Genomic DNA, 21664 nt, shown 5'->3' with positions numbered 1-21664 from the left:
TAGTTTCTGGACTCTGACAGGATGACTCAAGCTTTTGAATCAGTAATACAATAAAGTATGAATGCTGAATACTGGTAAAGGCATTTACAAAGTAAGTGCTTAGATAAATAATTATTTTTGACAACATTCAGGCAAATATGGAGATTCAGAGACATTTTGCAGGTTGCTTGAAAACTTGTAAGCCACAAAAACTTATGTGGTTCAAAAGAACAATAGCATAGCTACTTTATGTAGCTATTACCAACAATCTGGGGCTGGGGGCTTTATGAGACCTCTCCCACCCAGCTTCCACCTGGTAGACACAGCCCAGCCATGCCAGGCCCTGGAGCTGCAGGAGCTTGCTGGACATTGTTCCCTTAGCTACTCTTTTCCCTTTCTCCTGCTCCCCTCAGGTCTCCTGTAGCAAATAGACAAGCTGCTTTAGAGTTTTACTTAGTTTCCAAACTGCTGTGACTCATTGAAGATAACATCTTGGTTCTCTGGTGTACTTGACCCTCCTTAGTTTCTGCCCTCAGTATTTCATAATCCCTTTTGTTTCTATATCATGTTCCCCCATGTATTTACAAAAGTGAGAATTCCCATGTCTCACCAGAATGTTCAATCACTACTAAGAGCCACCAGAGCAGAAATGGTGGTACTGTTCAGTATGAATTGCACTCACATCAGTGACTGTAAAAGAGTACCCCTTTCTTTTGCGTAAAGTGCTCTCATATTAGAAACCTGAAATAGACATATGGGGGAAAAAAAAAAAAAAAAAAGAATTCCCAGGTTCCCTTCTCTCTTTCAGTGCTCTTCATTATTTCATATGTCATGTGTTGGTGTGGATGGGTGTTTGTATGCGTGGTAGATGCAGATAAAAAATAAAGACGACACTTATATGTAGTAGCTCTACTGTAAATAGTTTTGTATAAAGCTGACTTGAAACTTCAAGGCCTGCGAAACATCATGTCTACATACAACACAAAAGAGTAATGAGTGGTTTTTCATTGTAGTGCAGCTTCATTTTGATCCTTCAGCCCCTTCCATGTGATGTTTCAGTGAAGACAAACTTTAAAACTTGGTATTGGCAATGATCCTTAACCATTTCAGCAATAGACAAACATCTTCCTACACAGCTTTACTACACAGCTGAGGGAGAACTTTTAAAAGATGAGTCATGAGTCATGAAGTTTTGCAAATGCAACAACAGTATTTCCTATACTGGATACATACAAAGCTGTGGGAATATCATGCAAATATTCTGGATTACACAGATGTATATTCATTTTACAACAGGGAAAAAAGAATAAGTAAAAAGGTTTTATGATCTTTTAAAACTGGATGTGTAAAGAAGGAAAAATATTGAGCTGCAAGGTATTGCTAACATAGTTTATGTAAACTTTAAGGTAAGATCAAAACAGATTAGCAGCCAATAGGTTTTACGTGTGTTAAGTAAGTAACCTCATTTTTCACATATACATCCAATCTCTGAATTTTTCAAACTGTTTAGCTCCTACTGAGATCAGCAAAAAAATAGAACTGTGTTGTCTTTTAACTGTTTTAAATCTCATGTTTACCAAATCAGACTGTGAGGACTCAAACTTCTGCTCAGAAAAGCATCCACTGTGTGCAATTGCACTGAATTCACTGTGATTACGTGGATATGCCATCAGTCTAAGGGGCTGATGACAATCAGCCCCTTAAAAGATGCAACTCAAACTTTGTTTCAAGTGTTCAGATTCACTTTTTTCCTAAGGTCATATCTACATTAAGTCTGTAACAGAAGATTAAATCAGAGCAAAATTTTCTCCTGGTATAACTGTGTTGCATATGTTAAACACGCTTCACGCTTGACATTTCCACTGACATCGATAAGAGACTTGCACATGGTACAAGTTACTAATACAAGCTCATTTACTAATATAGATCTTTGCTGATGAGATGAAAAAAACAGCCAAAGCAAAGACTGCTGTAGTAGAAGTGAAGGGTAAGATTCTAGGTCTGCCAGGAACTTCTGATCTTCTTTTTACAGAACTTCTTTTTACATTTTAGACAGAGAAAACTCATTTGCAAGCACAGTACAAACAAAGTCTTAAATTTATATGGTAAGAGTATTTGTTCAGTGAATCATAAGCATTCACAATCTATTAAATGAAAAAGGCCTGTGGAAACTTGTGCCTTCAATACATTTTGCATGATGTTTTTCAGACTTCCATGTTTCCTCAGCCATAAATCTGCTCAAGCCATTAAAACCTATTAAAACTGTAATCAAATAAATACCATGAATCTACTTACAGGTGACTCAGAATAACAGTGGCAAAAAGGAGTATAGTAATACATTTCTTCTAGTATAATACATGTACTTGCTTGCAGTTCAAATCAATGTATTCTACTGGCCAATCAATACCACCTTACTCTGCTTATCACTACTTGTAAGCCTTTTCAATAATTCTAATTTTCAAGAGTCATTACTGAAATTGTATAGCCATTGATTGCTTAAAGGTTACAGAAAGTATGAACAAATTGAATTTTAGATTCAATTAAACCTGTTGAAAAATTGCAAATCACATTTTCTCAAGAAAGTTTCATGTTAGTCTTTCAGATGAAATAAATTAGCATAGATCTGCTACAACCACAGTATCTATGCTACTTTAGATCAGCAGAGGATTTAATTTTTAGGTTAAAGTACCTACAAACTAGAGGGGGGTTATGCACTGACTCAGAGCATCTTTTCATCTTCCCTTGACCTGAGCAGGGACCATAACAGATAAACATTGCCATTGCATATTCTCTGTCTCTGATACAGGATATCTCATCCAGGAGGGCCACACTTCTGCTGTTCTCTTTCTCCAGTCTGATTAGATGCAGGACAGTTTGCATCTGTAAGCTCCATAGTTATATTAAATTAATTTTGAGGGAATTTAAACGTTCACAAAAGACCAAGTTTTCAACAGAACAGGTTCTGCATTTATTGTGAGATGTAATCATATCTCAGCCACTCTTAGTAAAATGCTTATGGTCAGTAATTTTTCAAAGACAATTAGCCACTTTATATGGTAGTCTCAAAAACAGAGAGACATTTTAAGGTGTTCAGCTTTAACTAAAATTCTGGCTTGTATACCATAAGCTGTAATAGGTAGCACAGTTCAGACTCATGGCATCACAGTAACTGAGAATTAGATGGGAAATTGTCACTGTGTCTTCTCCTAGGCCATCTAAAAGTTGTGGCTTAGTTTACCATTGTCTTTTTTTTTTTCGTTTTCCTGGAGCAGATAGATGAACATCAGGTGTACTGAAGAGAAAACTATGTTCTTAAAAACTATGTTCTTAAAATGTCAACTGTTTGGTACCTGCAGTGTTACTCTAATTCTCTCTATAGTAACACTAGCTCTGTGACTGCATTTGTTTTCAGGACTTCGTTGCAGTCTTTCTCCAGCCAAATGACAGAAATGCTTCCAGAATTCTTGTAGTTTGCTTGCATCTCTTAGTTACTCAGAATAATTTCACACCTTTCTCTCTTTTCCTACTTTGTTCCCTTCTCTTTTGAGAATTATAGATGTCCCCTACAGCTGATTTTTATTTATTCTAAGCCACTCTTCTGCATTGCAGATAAATTTAAGTGGAAGTCACCTGGTTTGTTCACTGATGGTGCATGCAGCTGAAGATAGATTGCAATCAATAGGAAAATTTTTGTTAGCTTTCCCATATGGAAAGAATTAGCTTTTATGTACATACATAGGTATTCATAGGCAAACCCATGCACTTAAATTTTGTTGATTTTGGATGAGTTTGCAATTCAGACACATTTTTTACTAAGCTATCTTAATTTCTAAGCAATATTCGTATTCAGGAACTTGAATATCATGGGAGTCAGGCCCAAGATACACAGACATTTAAGCCTTGTGAATTTTATTGATAAGCTCTTTATCTGTTTGCAGCTAAAATTAATAAAAACTGAATGTCACATAATGCCTACATGATTTGCAGGAACAATTTACATTTCTCTATGACCACCAGTACTAGGAAGTATTACGTAACTGTCAAATTAGAAATGGGCCAGTTTTACGTGCACGTGGAAATTTGTTCTATCCTGTTTGTGACCATATAGGTTATACCATTTGTAAACTAATGATGTTTTTGAATGTCTTGGTTCAAAAAAACTAATGATGTTTTTGAATGTCTTGATTAATTCTACAGACAGTGATGAAGTTAGAAAAATCATTCCTGTCACCGTTCCTTTCATGGTAAAAGCTGATGATGTGGTATGAAAGAAAAACATGAGCCCCTTCTGTGAGCCATTAATTGTTGATAAGTATAGATACAGATAAGAAGGACTCTACAACTCCATTTGTCTGCAGCAAAGTTAAATGGCTGTTACTACAGTTACTCATTCTATTTGTAAAAACTGCATAGGAGGTATCATATAATCTTCTCTGCTCTATCAACAAGTTGTGCTATCTTGCACACAGTTATTTCACTTCACTTCACAGGGTCTTTACTCTACCTATAAGAAGAGAGTAACCTCCCATGCAACCAAGGGGGAAAGGAGCTATAAAGTTGTGTTGCCAGACATCAGAAGGCTTTCTTTTTATGAAGATTTTTTTTTTTTTAATTGAAACCCAGAGACACTGACACCTCCCTCCTTAGAAAGCTCTCAATGTTCATAGATGTTATGTCTCTTACAAGGATCTTAATAACAAAAACAATGCATTTGTACCAGTCCTAACCTGGTAGAAACAGGATCAATATCAAAACAAAAGCTCCTGATCCAAGCATCCCCTAATCTGTGCTTTCCAGCATCTGAATTTTCAATGTGTTGTGTTGTATAAAATGTACCAGAATTTTGGTGCAGGAATATCTCACAATATTACATGCCTGAAACTAAAATAAGGCTACACTACTATGTCATATGTATATTCATTAGCTTATGGAAAGCTTCATTGTATGTTCATTAAACTTTTATTACTTTATAAAAGGGTTTACGTTTTAAAAGGGTTTATACAAAAGAACTTGCAGCATAGTCAGATGTAGTAGGAAAAGCAGATTTAGTGAGAAAAAAATAGAAAAATTATTGTAATTCAATCATCTTTAAATGTCCAGATATCAATTTCATTTATACTGAATTAAGAAGTCTGAATTTTTGCATGTTTAGAGGAAGTCTTTAACTGCACATTTCCTAGAACAAATACAAATACTACCTTTCGTTATGCTCAGTAAGTTCAGAAATCATGTTATTCCTGCGACTTGACAATATTTTCTAGTCTGTCAATTCAACAAACCTGACTTAACCTGAGTAATACCTGGTTGCATGTCTGTCCTCTGTCCTCTGAGGCTTCTCATATGAGCATGTCACCATCTGCATGCAGTTGTAGACCTGGGTACCATAACTCCGTGATTTATTTAGTCAATAAGAAAGCAAAAAAAGAAAAAGAGAAACACACATTAACAATAAAACTTTCATAAAAAGAGTTCAACTCTCTGAATACTTACCTAACAATTGATGGCAAAGATCTGTGCTTATCTGTATTTCGGAAGGAGCACATCTTTCTTTACCTGCTCTCTCTGATATTATTCATAGATACTCCAATTTATATTTTATCCAGCTCTGTATTTTATGCACCTACACATACACAGTAAGAGACTCAATTGACATTTTATTTTTGCATTAAAAAAATAATATTATATTTAAGTCTGTAACCTTGCCATGGAAGAAAGATTTTCTAAGTACGTTCAACTCCGCATTTTGCTCTTTGGACATAGGAGTGAACAATTGTATTTAGTCTACAATACTTTCATACTACTGAATTTCTTCACAGAAGGCTTAGAACCTTATATTGTTTTCAATTTAAGATAAACATGAAAAGGAAATTACTTAAATAGCACACAGCAGCTAGTGATCAATGAACACAATGCAAGGTTATAAAGCTATGCTGTCAAATTCCAGAATGCAAATTTAGATGCCATCCCTAGTGAGAAATGTTTACGGAAATATACATTTCAAGTGAAATGCCTCAAATTGAATTTGAAGATAGGGAAACATTAGCTCTCTTCCCTTTTTGTGTGTGTAGTGAAGAAAATGAAATGGAAGAAATTAGAATGATTTATAAAGCATTTTTTTTTTCCACAAGGGATTGAAAGTTCCATTTACTACAAGCAACGCACAGAGTGAACACACATGAGAAATGTTTAAAGACTCAGCACAACTAAGTGTTGTTTTTTTTTTTTTTATTTCCTTAAAAATAAATAAATCACATAATCAAACATATCCTTGGCCAGGGGGAAGGGAAGAGCATTTGAGTAATAATCAAGGAGGAGTAAGATCACAGGCAGAGGGAGTTGGCTTTTGGTAATGATTTTTTTTTCAACATGAAGTTCTTCTAAAGCATTTATGTACATACTTACATGTACATATGTAAGTATAATAAGTAAATTACATATGTACATTTTTATGTACATACTACAGCTATCTGAAACACCTGAGTGCATTTGGAATACAAAAAAAAAAAAAAAAAGGAAACAGTTCATATAAGAATCTCAAATTTATTGTGATAGTGCCTTCAAAAGTATTAGCTGCCATGGAGCAGCTAATTATATTTTAGGAAAAAAAAAATTTCCATATTTTAGGAAAAAAAAAAAAAAAAAACACGAAAACTGCCTGATGCTAACTGCTACTTGACCACCAGGAGACACTGTTGCTCCACAGAGATGAAAGGCGAGGTTGTGACAATAAATTATCGGAGGTAATACATGTAACAGGTACCGTTATATTCCACGTCATTCTCCACTCTTTCTAAAACTTATACAGACTCAGATGCGCTTTGGATTTGTTCTGGTTATGGATCAAATGAATCGCCTAGCATTCTTCCTTGTCAGAACTTAAAAAAAAAAAAAAAAAGGAAAAAATGGAACCTGGCTTTCTTGGTCAAAGAGAACTAGAGAAATGCTATTGTTTTGCAATACTTAAGAGACATGCAGAGATAAAATTAAAATTTCAGATGGAACAAAATTTTGAAATTTCAAAATATATTAATGTTAGTATCTGTTGTTTCATCTTTAAATCATATACAATTTGGAAAAAGGTTTTGAATTGATACTTCAATTAGCAAGCAGTATTGGATCATTTTATCTCAGATAAAATGGTTATTTTTCATAACTGATAACTTGGTTTATTAATTGGCAATGCCATATTTTGAGTGCTATTCTTTAATTAATAAGTAAAATATGAATATACACTAAAGCATGACATTTTTAAAAATGTTCTTACAGTAAAAATGCAATATATCTGCATTATCCATATATTTAAAGTATATAATGATGGCTGATATAATGATACATAACACACAACATACAGCATAACTTACAGTATAATATGAAATACAGAAAGATATAGTATTTAAAGTATAACTGTATTGTAGTATATTACGTCTAATACATGTACATACATGTATCATATATTTTAATGAAATACATCACATATATGATAAAAAACTAACATGCACACACATATACACATGAATATGCATACATAGACATATACATACCTTTATATATACAGTATATATGCATATTTTGCCATAAAATAATCAATACTGTTGTAACATGTAGTCAATCATAATGTAAACTCTGAATAAAAAATGAATAAATCCAAGACCTGATGCTTGAGATTAAATATATTAGCTGTTAAGTAAGTAACCTATTTCAATATACAGAAAATAGGATTTCCCAGACATAGCAAACGCAGTCATTTTGATATATTTGTTTTTAAAATCAGATTTATGTTATGTAGACTATAACATTCATGCAAGTTTTGTGTAATATTTTCCTAAGGTATACATGATAATTGTAAAAGCATACATACATTTATATCTAAGAGTTACACCTTAACTGGCATTTTTGGACATTTTTGTTCAGTGTCTGTAAAAAAGATCTGGCTTTCATTTGGCCAATGCATGTTGTGCTAGGGGTGTAAAATATCCAGAATACCGACATAAATTCTGCTTATATACATATGAAGACCCAGTCATAAAGCTACAGAGCTGTGAAAAGAACTAGTCTCATATTCACAGAAGGATTCTGGATTCTGGAGCCAATTTATGTCTCAGTACTCAAAACTCACACCAAGATCTCGCCTAGTACCTCTGATCTCAACTGCAAAACATCCCCAGGCAACCTGCGCAGGTCCAGAACTGCCTCTGACCATCATTGGTTACATTGCTACCATTTCCATGTCTTACCCTAGCTCAGGGCACAGACCTTCAGGATGAAACGGCAAACACTGGAGTTCAAAAAGGTTGAGGAAAATGCTCCTTTGTGCATTTCATAACCTAACATTCAACAATCTACCCCACATTGAAGGGTGGTGAATTTAATCCATCCTTTTTTGTTATGAACATTGTGTGTGTGCACATGCATAAAGTGTGTGTGTGTGTTATACATGTATGTACACATACACACTTTATATAAAACAACACAATACTCGCTAGAGTTTCTTTGCAGTAAAAAAGTGGAATTCTTACAAACATTTTTCACCAAATGCCATGTCTTTTTAGCCAGAGACAATAACTGATCCTTGATCTATTTTATTATCCTCTGTTCTATCTTATTATTCAAAGTTCTATAACAATATAAGTGTATATAAGTGTATATATACACAGCATTTTTTTTTGTGGAAATTTTCACACATTTTGCTATTTAATTTACTGTCAGTGTTCAGGGTTGCTTTTGGTTATATTTTATTTATTGCTGTTTTCAGATGAATTACATAACTATCATCAGCTGATATGCATTTAATAATCTCCAATACAGAGCATGATCTTGATTTTAAAACTGAGAAGAGCAAAAGGATGTAATAGTTTAGAGATCTATAAAACAGATCAGCTCTTATTTTAAATTAAAATTATATTTTAAATGGTAAGATTCCCACTATTCAGTAAATGCAGGATAATTCAAAATCTTAAAAAAAAATAAATTTGAGTTTGAATAAAACTACCTTATAACTAAGAAGAAAGGCTCTGGGTCATACCATGGGCTGATGTAAATCACCGTAGTTTGATGGAATTCCTTGGAGTTAGACTTCATTGTAATAGATAACTGCTTATTCCTTTTAGTCTTGGTAATCAGAACCTGATTATTAAAAAACATATATATATATTTGATATTAAGACAGATTTAAAATAAGTGAACTATTACTAGTATTTTCAATAACACAAATGAAAAGTGTAAGATCCTTATTGTGGCTTTCTATTCCAGGTAACAAGAAAAAAACAGATATTTATTTATTTTTTCTTTCTTAGAAGTGAGTATACAGAAATGTCACAAGTATTTTTCTGAGACATCTATGATAAAATTTTGATAAAACATCCAGCCTTCTTTGGGGAATGATTTATAGCCAGTGGCTTGAATGCTATTCAAAATCAGGCTGTTTCCTAGAATATTATAGAAAAAAATCCCAAATGGTAGATTTGATTGCCTGAGAAATTTGATTTACACTAAAATGACCTAAACCTACCTATTTTATCCAACAAATGTTTAAGAGTAGCTTTCCCAACACCTATAGGAATCCACAAGTTTACGATAAGAAAAGTTTTGAAACCTCAGTAAGGAAATATTGGAAGTGACTCTAGACAAGTTGAAATGAGAAATGAGCCACAGAAAAGTGAATGACTAACAGATAGAGTGATTCAGCAAGACTGTGAGGGACCTTCTATCACTTGAAATGTTTAAATTAAGACCAAGCAGCTTCCTAAATGGCACCAACTACTGCTTAGTCAGGAATTATGGATTGGAGGCAGGAATTCTGTAATGAAATTCTCCATCCCACTGGGTGAGATGATCATGACAGTCCTCTCCAGTTTCAAAATTCTGTGAAAGGAATGGTAATAATACAAGTATAGAACAAAACAGAGACAGAAAGATTTATCAACTCTCCCTTTTTGATATTTTCAACCACTCACTTGAATCAGTTGTGTCTGGTATGGAGCTGTTCCATAGCACTCTGGAGCTGCCTTTTTCTAATTATTTTTCATGTAAGTCATGTAGGAAAGAATGCCAAATACTTTGTGATTCAGTCCACCTGATCTTTTTTTAGAAATGTGCTTCCTGAGAAAATGCCATTCTGAATTGGTAGTGTCTCATTTGGAGCCTTGGTTTTATATAAAATTGATCCAGATAATAAATAAGAAAATAGTAGTAATACATGCCCAAATTGCATGACATCTTATGGTCTGGAAGATGAAGTGCTGATGTCTATTGATCTTTGCTAGTGATTGCAGACCATTTTCTTAGGTACTTTGTCATAGGCAAATTATACAATTTTGGAGGACAGGATAACCTTCTGCAGTCTTTGGCTAGGATGCAGAAATTGAACAAACAATTATCATTAAGGCTGGAGCACATCTTTCAAACACTATATTCACTTTCACAGAGCTTCAGTGTTGCCCGTGTGCAGTAATGGAAATTCTGAAGCCAGGAAAAGCATAAGCTTTGATAGGTGCAATAGTCATTTTTCAGACTGCTGTTAAAACAACGTAGGGCCACCTGTTTTCTGTTTTGGCTGCTCCTTTTCTGGCAGCTGCATTGACTGTGCTTGGAATTGCAGAAGGATCTGTCCAATTCTTCTCCATCTGTAAAAATTTGGATCCAAATGGTCTGAGCTTCTCAGTGACTGCAGAATATCCCTGTATTTGCTTACTTTGCTCAAGCCCTTCCATATCTTTTCCATTCCATATTTCCTGGAACCAGTTGATATTCAAAACACCATAAGATTTGTACTTGTCTTGCCTTTTCACAAAATTTAAGATTTTAAGTATAGAAGTTTCCTTTATATGCTACTGACACTTCTCAGTTAAAAGCATATCTTGCATTTTATTTCTCATCCATATGCTGAAGAAACTGGTAGTTCTCAGACACTCTCCCTTCCTTTTTTCCCCCTTTCATTACTACTACATATATTGATGCATATAGTATAGAGACAAAAAAAAAAAAAACAAAAAAAAACAAAAAAAACACAAACACAATATTTCGCTGAAGGAAGAACTTCTACAAAAGAAAAGTGCCTTTTCCTGCTTTGTTGACCACTTCTCAAAGAACAGTTATGGACAGTGGGAAAAGTAAAACTATAAGCGATGTGATGGGTCATATAAAAAAAAAAAGAAGAGCTTGGAGAAAGTCTTACCCAAAGACAGCCAAAGACAAACCAAGACTGCTTATGTTAGAAAAATGAAGAGAGGCTATTAAGTTTATATTTACAGAAACTAGACTGGGAATTATCTGTTAGCTGATAAATGAACTGCTTTATTTCTAATTTAATTGTGAAGGTGACCATAAAACTTGACAAGTCTTTAATGGCATTTGATATTCACAGGGACCTCAGGAATACTCAGTCATTAATGAGAGTTTCTGGATTTCACACATTTGGGCTATAACAGAGCTCCAGTTATTTGAGCACAGGCCTAGAAATTTGTGTGAACAGATCAACAGACAGCTATTAATTTCAGCCCTATTACAACTTCTTCTATGCCCATTGCTTGGCAGTGATCTAGTGGTCTCCTACAGAAACACAGTGTTGGCATTAACTGTTCTGAGTCTTGTTACTTTAGGATGGCAACATCAATGACCTGAACACAGGCCTTTTTTTATTAAAAAAAAAAAAAAAAAAAAAAAATCAGTGGAAAATATGAATATCTTGTAACAATACCAGTTTACTTTAAAAGTTCACTGGTTTCTGAGAAAGCAGTTTTGACAGAATACTTTCAAGCAAGCCTTATACATGTGCATTTTTGCATGCACGTGCACACGTTGTGTTCACACATTAGCTGTCTCACGTTTCTGCATTGCTCACTCATCTAACTGTACAATAACTTGCAATAAAACTGTACAATAACTTGGAGCAATAAGATATCTGTATCATTTTCCTGATTTCACTGCAGAGCTGTTGCTAAGGATTTCCTGAGATCTGTAACTTCCATTACTTCTTCACTGTCATAACACGTTTGTGGCTCATCAATATTCACCATACTAATAGGACTTACTAGCAAGAGTAAGCACTACTCACACAAAAATGGGCTAGATCTAATTGGATCTCAGCTGTGTATTTTAAGCAACTTCCACAACATTTGCAATGTGAAGCAGGGACACTCATTTTCTGTGTCTATCTCAAAGCACGTATCTAGCTTCTAGAATTTGAATATGAAGGTGATAAAATAAATGCAATGCAAAGTTACCTTATTGTTTATGGAAGGCTAATTAGCCAATTAAGCAGCTGCAATTTCTCCATTCCCTTCTTGATATTGTTCAAGGATCACACTATCCAATACAAAATTAATATATGTTCCCACTAGCTTAGAAGATGTCAAATTCTAGAAACTGTATTTATTTCCTACTTACCAACTTGCTTCTTTCAGATTCCCTCAGAATTTAAAATGTATTTTCCTTCCAACATGACTCTAAGGTAGAGATGGGCTGTTATCTCCACTTTACAGAAGTGCTTTTCATGCAAAAGAGAGGCTAATTTCAAAGCTAGAAAGAAATCTGTTCTGGAGACAAACCTCCCTCATCTTAGTTTACAGTTTTTACTTTCTGAGTGGATTTTTGTGCAGGTTAAGCTTGAATTAAGATCTGGTATTTCTGGAAATCCTATCAACTCCTATATTCAACTTTAGCTATGAAACATCCAAAGCGTCCCTGACATAGGAAGTCTATGGCAAATTAAGGAAACCACACCTGGACTTCTGATTTCTAGGTAAGTACTCAATACACTGTTTCTCAAATGATGTATCTCTAAGATGAGGAACCATGAATTTCATCAGAGTATTTCATCTATATATATTTAGTTAAGTTGCTTCAGCAAACTTGGATATTATCAGACCAAGGCAGAAGAATCCTTAGAAGACACTCAAGAAAATGTTTGGGCAGGTATCCCAATGATCACAAATGATAAAGACAGTAGTTAGCACCCTCAATGTCACTACATTATAAAAATATAAATACATATAGAAAGATATAAATACAGGAAACAGAGATATAAATACAGGAAACCAGAAAACTTACCTAAAGAGTTGCATTATAAAAATATTTTTACTACTAAAAAAATATTACAGTAGATATTCTAGTATTTTCACATATATAATAAAAGCTGAGAGAATTTACATTTGTGACTATCCTACAAGATAAAAAGTCTGAAAACATTCCTGGCATATGTGTATGTAATTCCACACCCCTCAAAATACTTGTATGCAAACATGCAAGAGTAAGACTTATGCAAAAGTAAGTGCTTAATGCTAGACTCTAGTGGCTGTCTCCTGAGCTCTATGGTGAACTTCACCAGCTATCAATACATGTTACATACGATTTGTGGTGATGATAAAATTTGACCTCCATCACAAATAAATTTTAGGAAGCTGTCATCATGTGAAGAATTTACTCATCGTTCATCAAAAAGACAGATTATTTCCATTGTAAATACAGGGAATTTCCAACAGCTCCCTTTCCTATGACTTGCCTGCAAGACTGTATGCCTCACACACAAAAAAGTCAGCATTTAAAAACATTTCAGTAATCCAAGTCATCTACTACAGCATCTGTAAATCTGTGTTCAATTCTTTTGCTATGAGGACAGACTGTCAATACTTGCTTGAAAATGTTTTGTACTAAAGACAGCAGAAGCAGTAGATTGTATTATTGAGAACACAGTGCATCGACAAGCTCCTGTATGTTAATTTCCTGTTTCACTTTGTTTGGGTTTTCCAATCCCACTGGAAGCCATTGTTAGATATTCTGTGCACTTTTCCCTGCTCTCCTAATATCTGCAGGAAAAGCGTATCACAATGTGTTGTTAAATTTGCCATCTGCAATTTCAGAACCTCAGGTATATCTGAGCCAGCTCTCTGCAATTCACAATAATTTTTTAATATGTCATAATTTTCAGCATTCAAGCATTCATTTTCACTTGGAAATGCAGAGGGGGAGATTCATAATGGCACTGAGATTTCCTGCTAAATTTCCCATCTGGTGATCTTCTCTCATTGGCACTACAAAAATCCGGATTTTCATCCATTTGCAGCTGTGGCTCCTGCCCCTGTGAGATCAGAGTTGCACCTGGCTAAGCAGCCTTTCAGAAAATGTTACAAATAGCGCAATATGTCATTTTAAATGGCGGTGACTCCTTTTGGATTAGGAGGTGACAGCAAGCAGCCTGTAACTTGCTGGAACACCCTTTGCAAATCAGTGTATTTCTATTCTATTTAAGTAGATTTATTGACTTGCTGAAGGCCACAGAACAGATCCACTGTGAAGGAAAAGGGGGAAAAGCATCTTTAGAGGCACCCACAGGCCAATAATGCAACTTAAAGCAGCTGTTCTTAAGCTGCATTAAGGCTGGGACAAACCCTCATAATTAGGCTGCTCCGTTGCCTAATGCCTGTGCTGCACAGATATGTGCTGCAGGAATGAAAAGAGTTGATGCTCTTCATGCTTGGTGTTTTGAGGGATGACTGTGAATCAATGGCTCAACAACTGCTGGAAGCATTTGAATACATCTTGCTTATTGGTTTATGATGAAGGCATTTTCTTGGCCCTGCTTTTTGTGACTGTTACTTATGAAAAGCCACGGAGGCTGCTGGACAGAACAGCAGGCACAGCTGCAGGAGATGAGGATCCTATTTCTTGTCCTGCCAGCAGCTTGCCGGAAACCCTGGAGAAATCAATCTCTTCCCTTACCAGAATCCCCCCTTTCTCTAAAGCATTAATCTTCTAAAAATACACTGGTGAAAACCCTTCCTTCATTCAAACCACATTTTGCCTAAATCCTTTAGTCTCAGAGTCAAAACACAGAACAGTGCTAAATATGATGAAGTAGAATTAAATCATGGTTGATGATAAAATTGCCAAAAGGAAGATGTAACTCTGTTTACTGTTACTCTGAATTGTCTCGTATCACCCTGGGACCATTTGCACTTTTGGTGCTGGATGGAGAGACATTTATTTTGTTGTGAATATTTAGTTAACAGTTTACTTCTAAAGCCTCAGAAGAAAAAACATGTTTGAGACAATTTCATCTCTGGAAAAGACTCATGGACAACTCACCTGTTTCAAGACAACACAATTTGCAATTAATGAATACATTCAGCATATCTAGGTTTCACCGATCAGTTACAGGTGAAAACTGGGGAAACCTGCTGTCATACTGCAATGCAGTAATGATTAAATCAGGAACAGATCAAGAACAGCTAGACAATCTGTTTCATTTCAGGTGGCAGCACTTGAACATAAGATGATGACAGGCTGCTGGCTAGACTACTCTACTCTCTAACAAAAAGTCTGCCAAAGGCTAACATGGACTTTTAGCCATCTAGCTGATTTTTATTTGTTTTTGTTGGTGTTTTATTTCTTGAAGGCCCAATACAAATAGCAGGAGTTGGCATTCTGACTGATTTTAATATTTGCTGAAAATATTTTGTGTTTCTGCAATGTAAAATTGGCCCGACCCAAGAGACACTCTGCATCTTCTTACAAGACATGAAAGAGGCATTGAAATTTGAAGTTTGGTCTGCACTGTAATTGCTGCAGTTATTAAGAAAATTAGGGCACAGTGGGACTGTGGGCACCTGGCCTGCCCTGTCCATGGCACTTCTCAGCACCCCTAAGGCTGATACATTTAATACAGCAAATACAAAACAAACTCCACAGAGTTAAAACCCAGTTTTGGACAAGGGACGTGGTGTGTCTGTGTTTCCTGGGTCTGCTGGATAGCCTTGTGCAAGCTCCTTGAATTAGATGTGTAACACCACTTATCGTTGTCTCTGGCCAGCCAGAGATTATACATGATGCTTTGTGTCCCTGAAGTAGCAAAGGAGGCAAGAGGATTAGCAAATCTGGTTCTCACTGTAACAAATCTGAGTTTGCGTAAGAGACATATTTACTAAAGCTATCTACAGCTGAGACAAGAGAAGACAAATATATTTGATTTTGTGCTCAGAACATCTATTGGAAAGCACTGTATAAAAACTAGGTACTTGGAAATGATTTATTTATATAACATCTCATTGGAAGAAGAAAAAGAACTGTGACACCTTGTTTTAAGTTCAGCCCCAAATTAAGCCATTACAGAGTATATGTAAGACTTCAAAATAGCTGCAGCTCAAGTTTTCCATGGCCTACGCACTATGTTAAAATTCATTGCTTCTGTTTTAGGGGTACTCGTACTTATATAAAAGTTAATTTTCATTTCTGAGATTTAAATATGAAATGATGTGAAAAAGACTTGGATTCTCTAAAACATGGTGTATTCAGTCAATCTGAGCCATCCCACAGCCATCTGAAATTTCTGAGGGGCACAGATCAGCATTTCCTGAATCAAGTTCCACGATGGCATCTGAGGGCACAGCCACTGTTAACTTATGAAAGTGCTGTTTAGTGAGATTAAATTATGTGGCCATAATATAAACAGTCACAGAATAGGCATTATATGTGCTTGTACTTTTCTTACTCTTTCTTGGGTGTTTATGTATAGCCACTGATGTAGGGAAATTTCTAGGCTACACTGACCCTTTGGCAGAGCAGATAGTACTGGTTATTATCTTTTATTGCAGATTTTAACAACTACAGAGGCTTTACTAGGATATTTAATACAGTCTTTGTAGTAGCTTCTCTTAGAAGAGTTGGTTCACTGCCAAAAACATTTGAACAGATGAAAAAAAAAAAAAGAATATACATGAAATAGGCTAAGGTTACATGCTTTTTTCCATCAGCTTATACTCTGACTAGCACTGAAAATTTCATTTCAGATATGAAGGTTTTCCAAAGATTTTGAACAAACTGACAGTAGTATGAAAAGACCTGGTTTGAAAAAAGTTCCCCTCTCCCTCCCCCCCCGCCTCCCGAGGAGAAAAAACAACTACTTTGTACTCAGGCAGACTACTTGGGAACACTGAAACATTTGTTAACACATGCTAGGACTTGTGCACTTATGCTCTGAAAGGAGAGAAAAATCAATTAGTAATAGAATGTGTATCTTTTCTGTCACTTTCACATATAAAAGTTTAAAGAGAACATAAACTCTGACATTGAAGTACACTGCAAAGGCAGAAACTGTAGATTCTGTAAGATATGGCTGAAAGGACAGGAAAGACCACTGAGTGATTTACTGGCTGTCCGCTGTTCTTTCTATATCTGTCTGTCAATGCCACATGTGGCATCTTTCAGATAGCATACTTTTTCCAGAAAGTCCATAAAGGTGGCAGATATCGAGAGAGTGTGAAAGAGTGCTTGTGTTAATGCTCGAGAGCTTTTATATTAAGTTAAAAAGGAGAATGCTCTCAGGCATTGCTTCTGTAGGTAGCAACACAAAATGATCACACTCACTCCATTCCCCTTCAAGCAGCCATGACTTGTGTTTCAAAACCAGAAAATCTACAAACGTACATCACTTAATGTTTGAAAGAATTTTATTTTTCTACCATGCAAACTGACTTATGGGGTTGCAATTATGGGGTTGCAAACTGGCTTATGAAGCCCCTCCTGTGAAACAATTTCTAATTCTAATTCTCTATTTCCGTCTGTAGATGTGGCTAAGTTACCAACCCTCTTCACCAAAGACCTGCAAGCTCTATAATTAATTTAGAGTCCAGGAAGGTAATGGGGGCAGCTATAGTTCTGAAAAAGTAGGTACTGTCTGAAATATAACAATATGCCTACAATTCCATCTTCCCTCTTTCTCAAGGATCGTCACCCTTGCAACACTGTTAAGTAGCAACTTATGTCTAATAATGTCAACATAGAAGCTGAATGAGAATTTAAATGTTGTTTTCATAAGCAAAGATCTATATTAATAGGCATGGTCAGTGTGTCTCTTTCTCCTGTTGACTGATGTATGTCAGCCATTTTTACTGCAACTTTCATCGTGCATGTTTGTATCACACCCACGTGTTAGCACGTGGATGCTAACTCATTATCCCACACAGATGGCATTGAAGGGCAGCCTCTTCTGGGTGTTTTGCTTAAAACAGAATCTAATGCCTGTAATGGAGTGGTAGGTGCAGAGCCTGCAGAGGCTAGTCTAGAAGACACAGCTGAAAATTAGAAGACCACAGTACAGCCTTCCATTCTTTGTCACTCTTTGTCTATTTAGGCTTTAACTGCTTCAGAATATTATTTCTTATAACTTAACGTAATAGGAGCCTGCATCTCCATTACAGTTCAATTTACCAAACTTCAACTGAGAAACATAACTATGGATATCTCCTTCACTAAGGATAAATCATTGTACCATTGGTCATAACAGTATTGTTACTGTATCTCTCATATTAGACAACAGTAAAAAATTATGCATATTTATATAAATTGAAAAAAAGCACATGCAAGGACTTTGAAAAAAGCATAGCAAATAAAAACATTAAAAATAATTACAGGAGGAAAATCAGCCTGTACTGAAACTCAAGAATAAAAATAATCAGAGGAAGAGGCAGATCTCTTCTTAAACCTTCTAAGTGTATCAGTAAACAGTGCTCCATGCATCCTCTCCAGTCTTTTTCACATCCACTGCAGTGCTAGGCATCAGTTCTACACCCAAGCACAGGCAGAGACCTTTGCAGGAGTGAAGGAATGGATTCTTGAATCATTCAATGCTGATGCTTTTCTGTGCACAGTGGGTAATGTGGCTCACTTCTGACTGAAACCACTGGAACCACCAACACACAAGCATCTAGCGCAAATGACAATACTTAATGCATTACAGCTGATAAGAAGCCAGGTGGTTCTTGAAGTGCATGCCTAAAGCCTTTTTCAGCTAACACTGCTAAGTCAGCTAGCAGCTGGCTATAACTTACGAATTGTCATCTGTGAACTGTAATACCAGAAGAGCAAAATCCAGTGCAGAGGCAACTGTATGGAGTTAATATCTGGAAGAAATATTTACATATGTCCAGGGCAGACAGGTCTGGAAGGCCACCAATATCCATCTGGGATACCTGGAGTGCCTGGGGACTTAGAAGCATGCCCAAGCCACAAGCCTCTTTCAATATGACCTACTCTCAATTAAACCTCCTTTGTTTTCATTCCAAAGGCTGTCTGTGCTTCTCTTTCACATCTTTCATGAAATGTTGAACTTACTGTTTATGCCCACAATATAAATTCAGAGGTGTTTCCCACCTCTTACTAAGTAAACTGGCTTTTCTTTTGGTTCTTCTACATCTAATTATCATTTCTATTTTTCCTTCCTGCATTTTTTTATTATTATTTTTTTAATGCTACCAATACACATGTACCTCCACAAGGATCAAGAGGATTTTATAAACAGGGTCATCTGCCCTCCAGCTTGCCAGTTATTCCTTCAGAGAATAGAGTATTGGTTTCTTGGCACCACCTGTTCCACCTATGTATTTTCATTGTCAGTGCTTGAACTTTGTCTGCAGGATAGTTTTGATGATCTATGTGAAAACATACTTGAACAACAGAAAAGAACAGCTAAAAGAAAATGGTGGAATAAGGACAAGGATCAGTCCCTCACAGTACAGAGATATATGTTGATTTCGTTGATCAGTAGAATAAGCTGCTTTAACTATCCACAAACAAAGCAGCTTTGAATAGTTAAAAATAAATAAATAAATAAAAAATAGTGTCTACAAAAGAAATCATTTTCAAAATTTTAAACAGGCTTCTGGGTTGGCCTTGGTCATTCTCACCCCTCTACATCAGTATGATTAATGTAGGGACATGCTGAGGAGTGTAATAAAGGTGAGTTGCAGCCCACAGCTGTCAGTACACATCCCCTGTGCCAGGATGAGAATGTGTGGCGTCAGTCCAAGAACTGGCTGTGAAAGTCACTGCTGGCCAGCAAGGCCTCCTGGACTTGCTTAGTAGCACAAGTTCAGAGCTCTGGTACTGCTTGGTCCCTAGATAAGGTACCCAGAGGCCTACCAAATCCAGTGTATGTGAAGATTTCAGCTTCATAAGCCAAGTGCTTTAGCTACAAAATCACCTTTTCATCTGTTCCCTAGAAATTTCATTTGTGACTAACAGTATTTTTGCCTATGCAATTTGTTATAAAAATATTTGGAAATTAAACCATGTAGCATTCCTTGAAACCTTTAGAGGAAAGTAAAAAGGTGTTTGGTGTGTAGTGTTTATATTCAGAAGAATACTCTTTTTTTTTTTTTTTTTTTTTTTTTTTTTTTGTGGGGTACTAGTCCAAAGAAGATAATTCAGCCCTGTCAGCATGGATGAATTATTGACAACTTCATAAACCAGTTCTGGAAATCCCAGAGATGGAAACAGCAAAAATGTAATTGATATTTATGGAATGTGTGCAACACTGCACATCTTAAAGCTAACTCTGTTACTCACAAGTATTAGATTTGTGTATGTTCCTTAGCCTGTGAGACAGACAAAAATAATGATGTAATATCATTTAATAACATATTGTCTAGTACTAACAGAAAAAATACTTGTTGATGAAACCCTGAGGCATGCCTGAACAATTTTCACTGTTCTCAGTAAAAACTAGAGTCAAATGTACAGATGTACATGGGACTTAGCTGAAGTAAAAATGGAATGATTAAAGGTTTGCAGAATTAGTGAAGGTCACTGAGGAGGTGAAATACACTACTGAAAATAAGCAGATTATTATCCTTATTGTTTATTTAAAGAAAATGGTGGACTGAGTAATTAATTCTAACTATTCTCCCCTATTACTAGGGGAGAGCCAAATTTAGAAAGACCTTCATTTTGCAATATTCTGTTTGAAAACCTTATTAATTTACTACTGGGCTAAACTGCATCCTCTGACTGAGATACCATGTGTTCTGTCAAGCAGAAGTACGTAGACCAGTTGTGTCCAGTTTCCACGGTTTGGTTGTATACGAATAAGCAGTGATCCTGTGCTTTTTTGTAACAATAGTACAATGTCTTTCTTGAATCTGTTATTTTTGTGTAATCTTTTTTTATACATTGTACAGAAAATACAGCCAATGAGGGCAAAAACAAAACAAAACAAAACAACAACAAAAACTTCACATCGACAGATGAGTGTTTATGTATAAAGTTAATGTGATTTAAAATATTTTCCCGTGCTTACACTTGAAAAATCTGGGTATATTTATAATATGTTCCATTTTGCTATGTTTTCATACTCTGCCATAAAGAAGAACTTCATTTGGGTCTTTATATAATACTTTAATGGAAAGTAATGTGTCTTGGGTATACCCCAGTTAAAAAACTTTCCATTTAACTCACAGCTGTGGTGTCACAGGTTGGATTCAGCGATTGCTCTTTAAAAAGTAGACTACATAACTGTCCTAAAGTTAGCTACTAAAGTCTATATTTCAATACATATGAAAACTAAGAGGGATTTCAATGCTGTTGCTTATATTTATTTCTAATACTTTTCATTTATTTTTAAAGAAGCTTCAGATTCCCTGAATTCAGACTAATCATACGTGTATATGTGGTTAAATGTGATTATAAATATAAACAGAAAACTCTTAAAGTCTGAAAACTAGGCCTGAAGAATTAAAAGTTAGGGTTATAAATAAACAATACTAGAAATTTATGTCTAGAAATTTAAAACTATGTAATAAATTATACATAAAAAGCCTGAAGAACCATAATGCTGAAATGGATTTTGATTTACATGGCAAAAAGCTTTAATATCTGCTTTACCGGTTGCTGAGAATCTATCAGCTGATTCTTTTAT

The 21664-nt window shown here is 35.4% G+C and overlaps 1 long non-coding RNA gene across 1 annotated transcript in view; it reads right to left on the bottom strand.

The window, feature by feature from the left end:
- Positions 1 to 8473: 8473 nt before the first annotated feature.
- Positions 8474 to 21664, bottom strand: part of LOC116486760 — a 93088-nt gene continuing 79897 nt past the window's right edge. Inside the window, exon 3 of the long non-coding RNA XR_004252989.1 lies at positions 8474 to 9102. This is a non-coding gene — a long non-coding RNA (uncharacterized LOC116486760). The remainder of the gene's footprint in view (positions 9103 to 21664) is intronic.

This window comes from Aythya fuligula, chromosome 2, assembly GCF_009819795.1.
Source record: "Aythya fuligula isolate bAytFul2 chromosome 2, bAytFul2.pri, whole genome shotgun sequence".
Lineage (NCBI taxonomy): Eukaryota > Metazoa > Chordata > Aves > Anseriformes > Anatidae > Aythya > Aythya fuligula.
The sequence above is the reverse complement of the archived record's forward strand: the minus strand, read 5'-3'. Positions and strand labels throughout refer to the sequence as shown.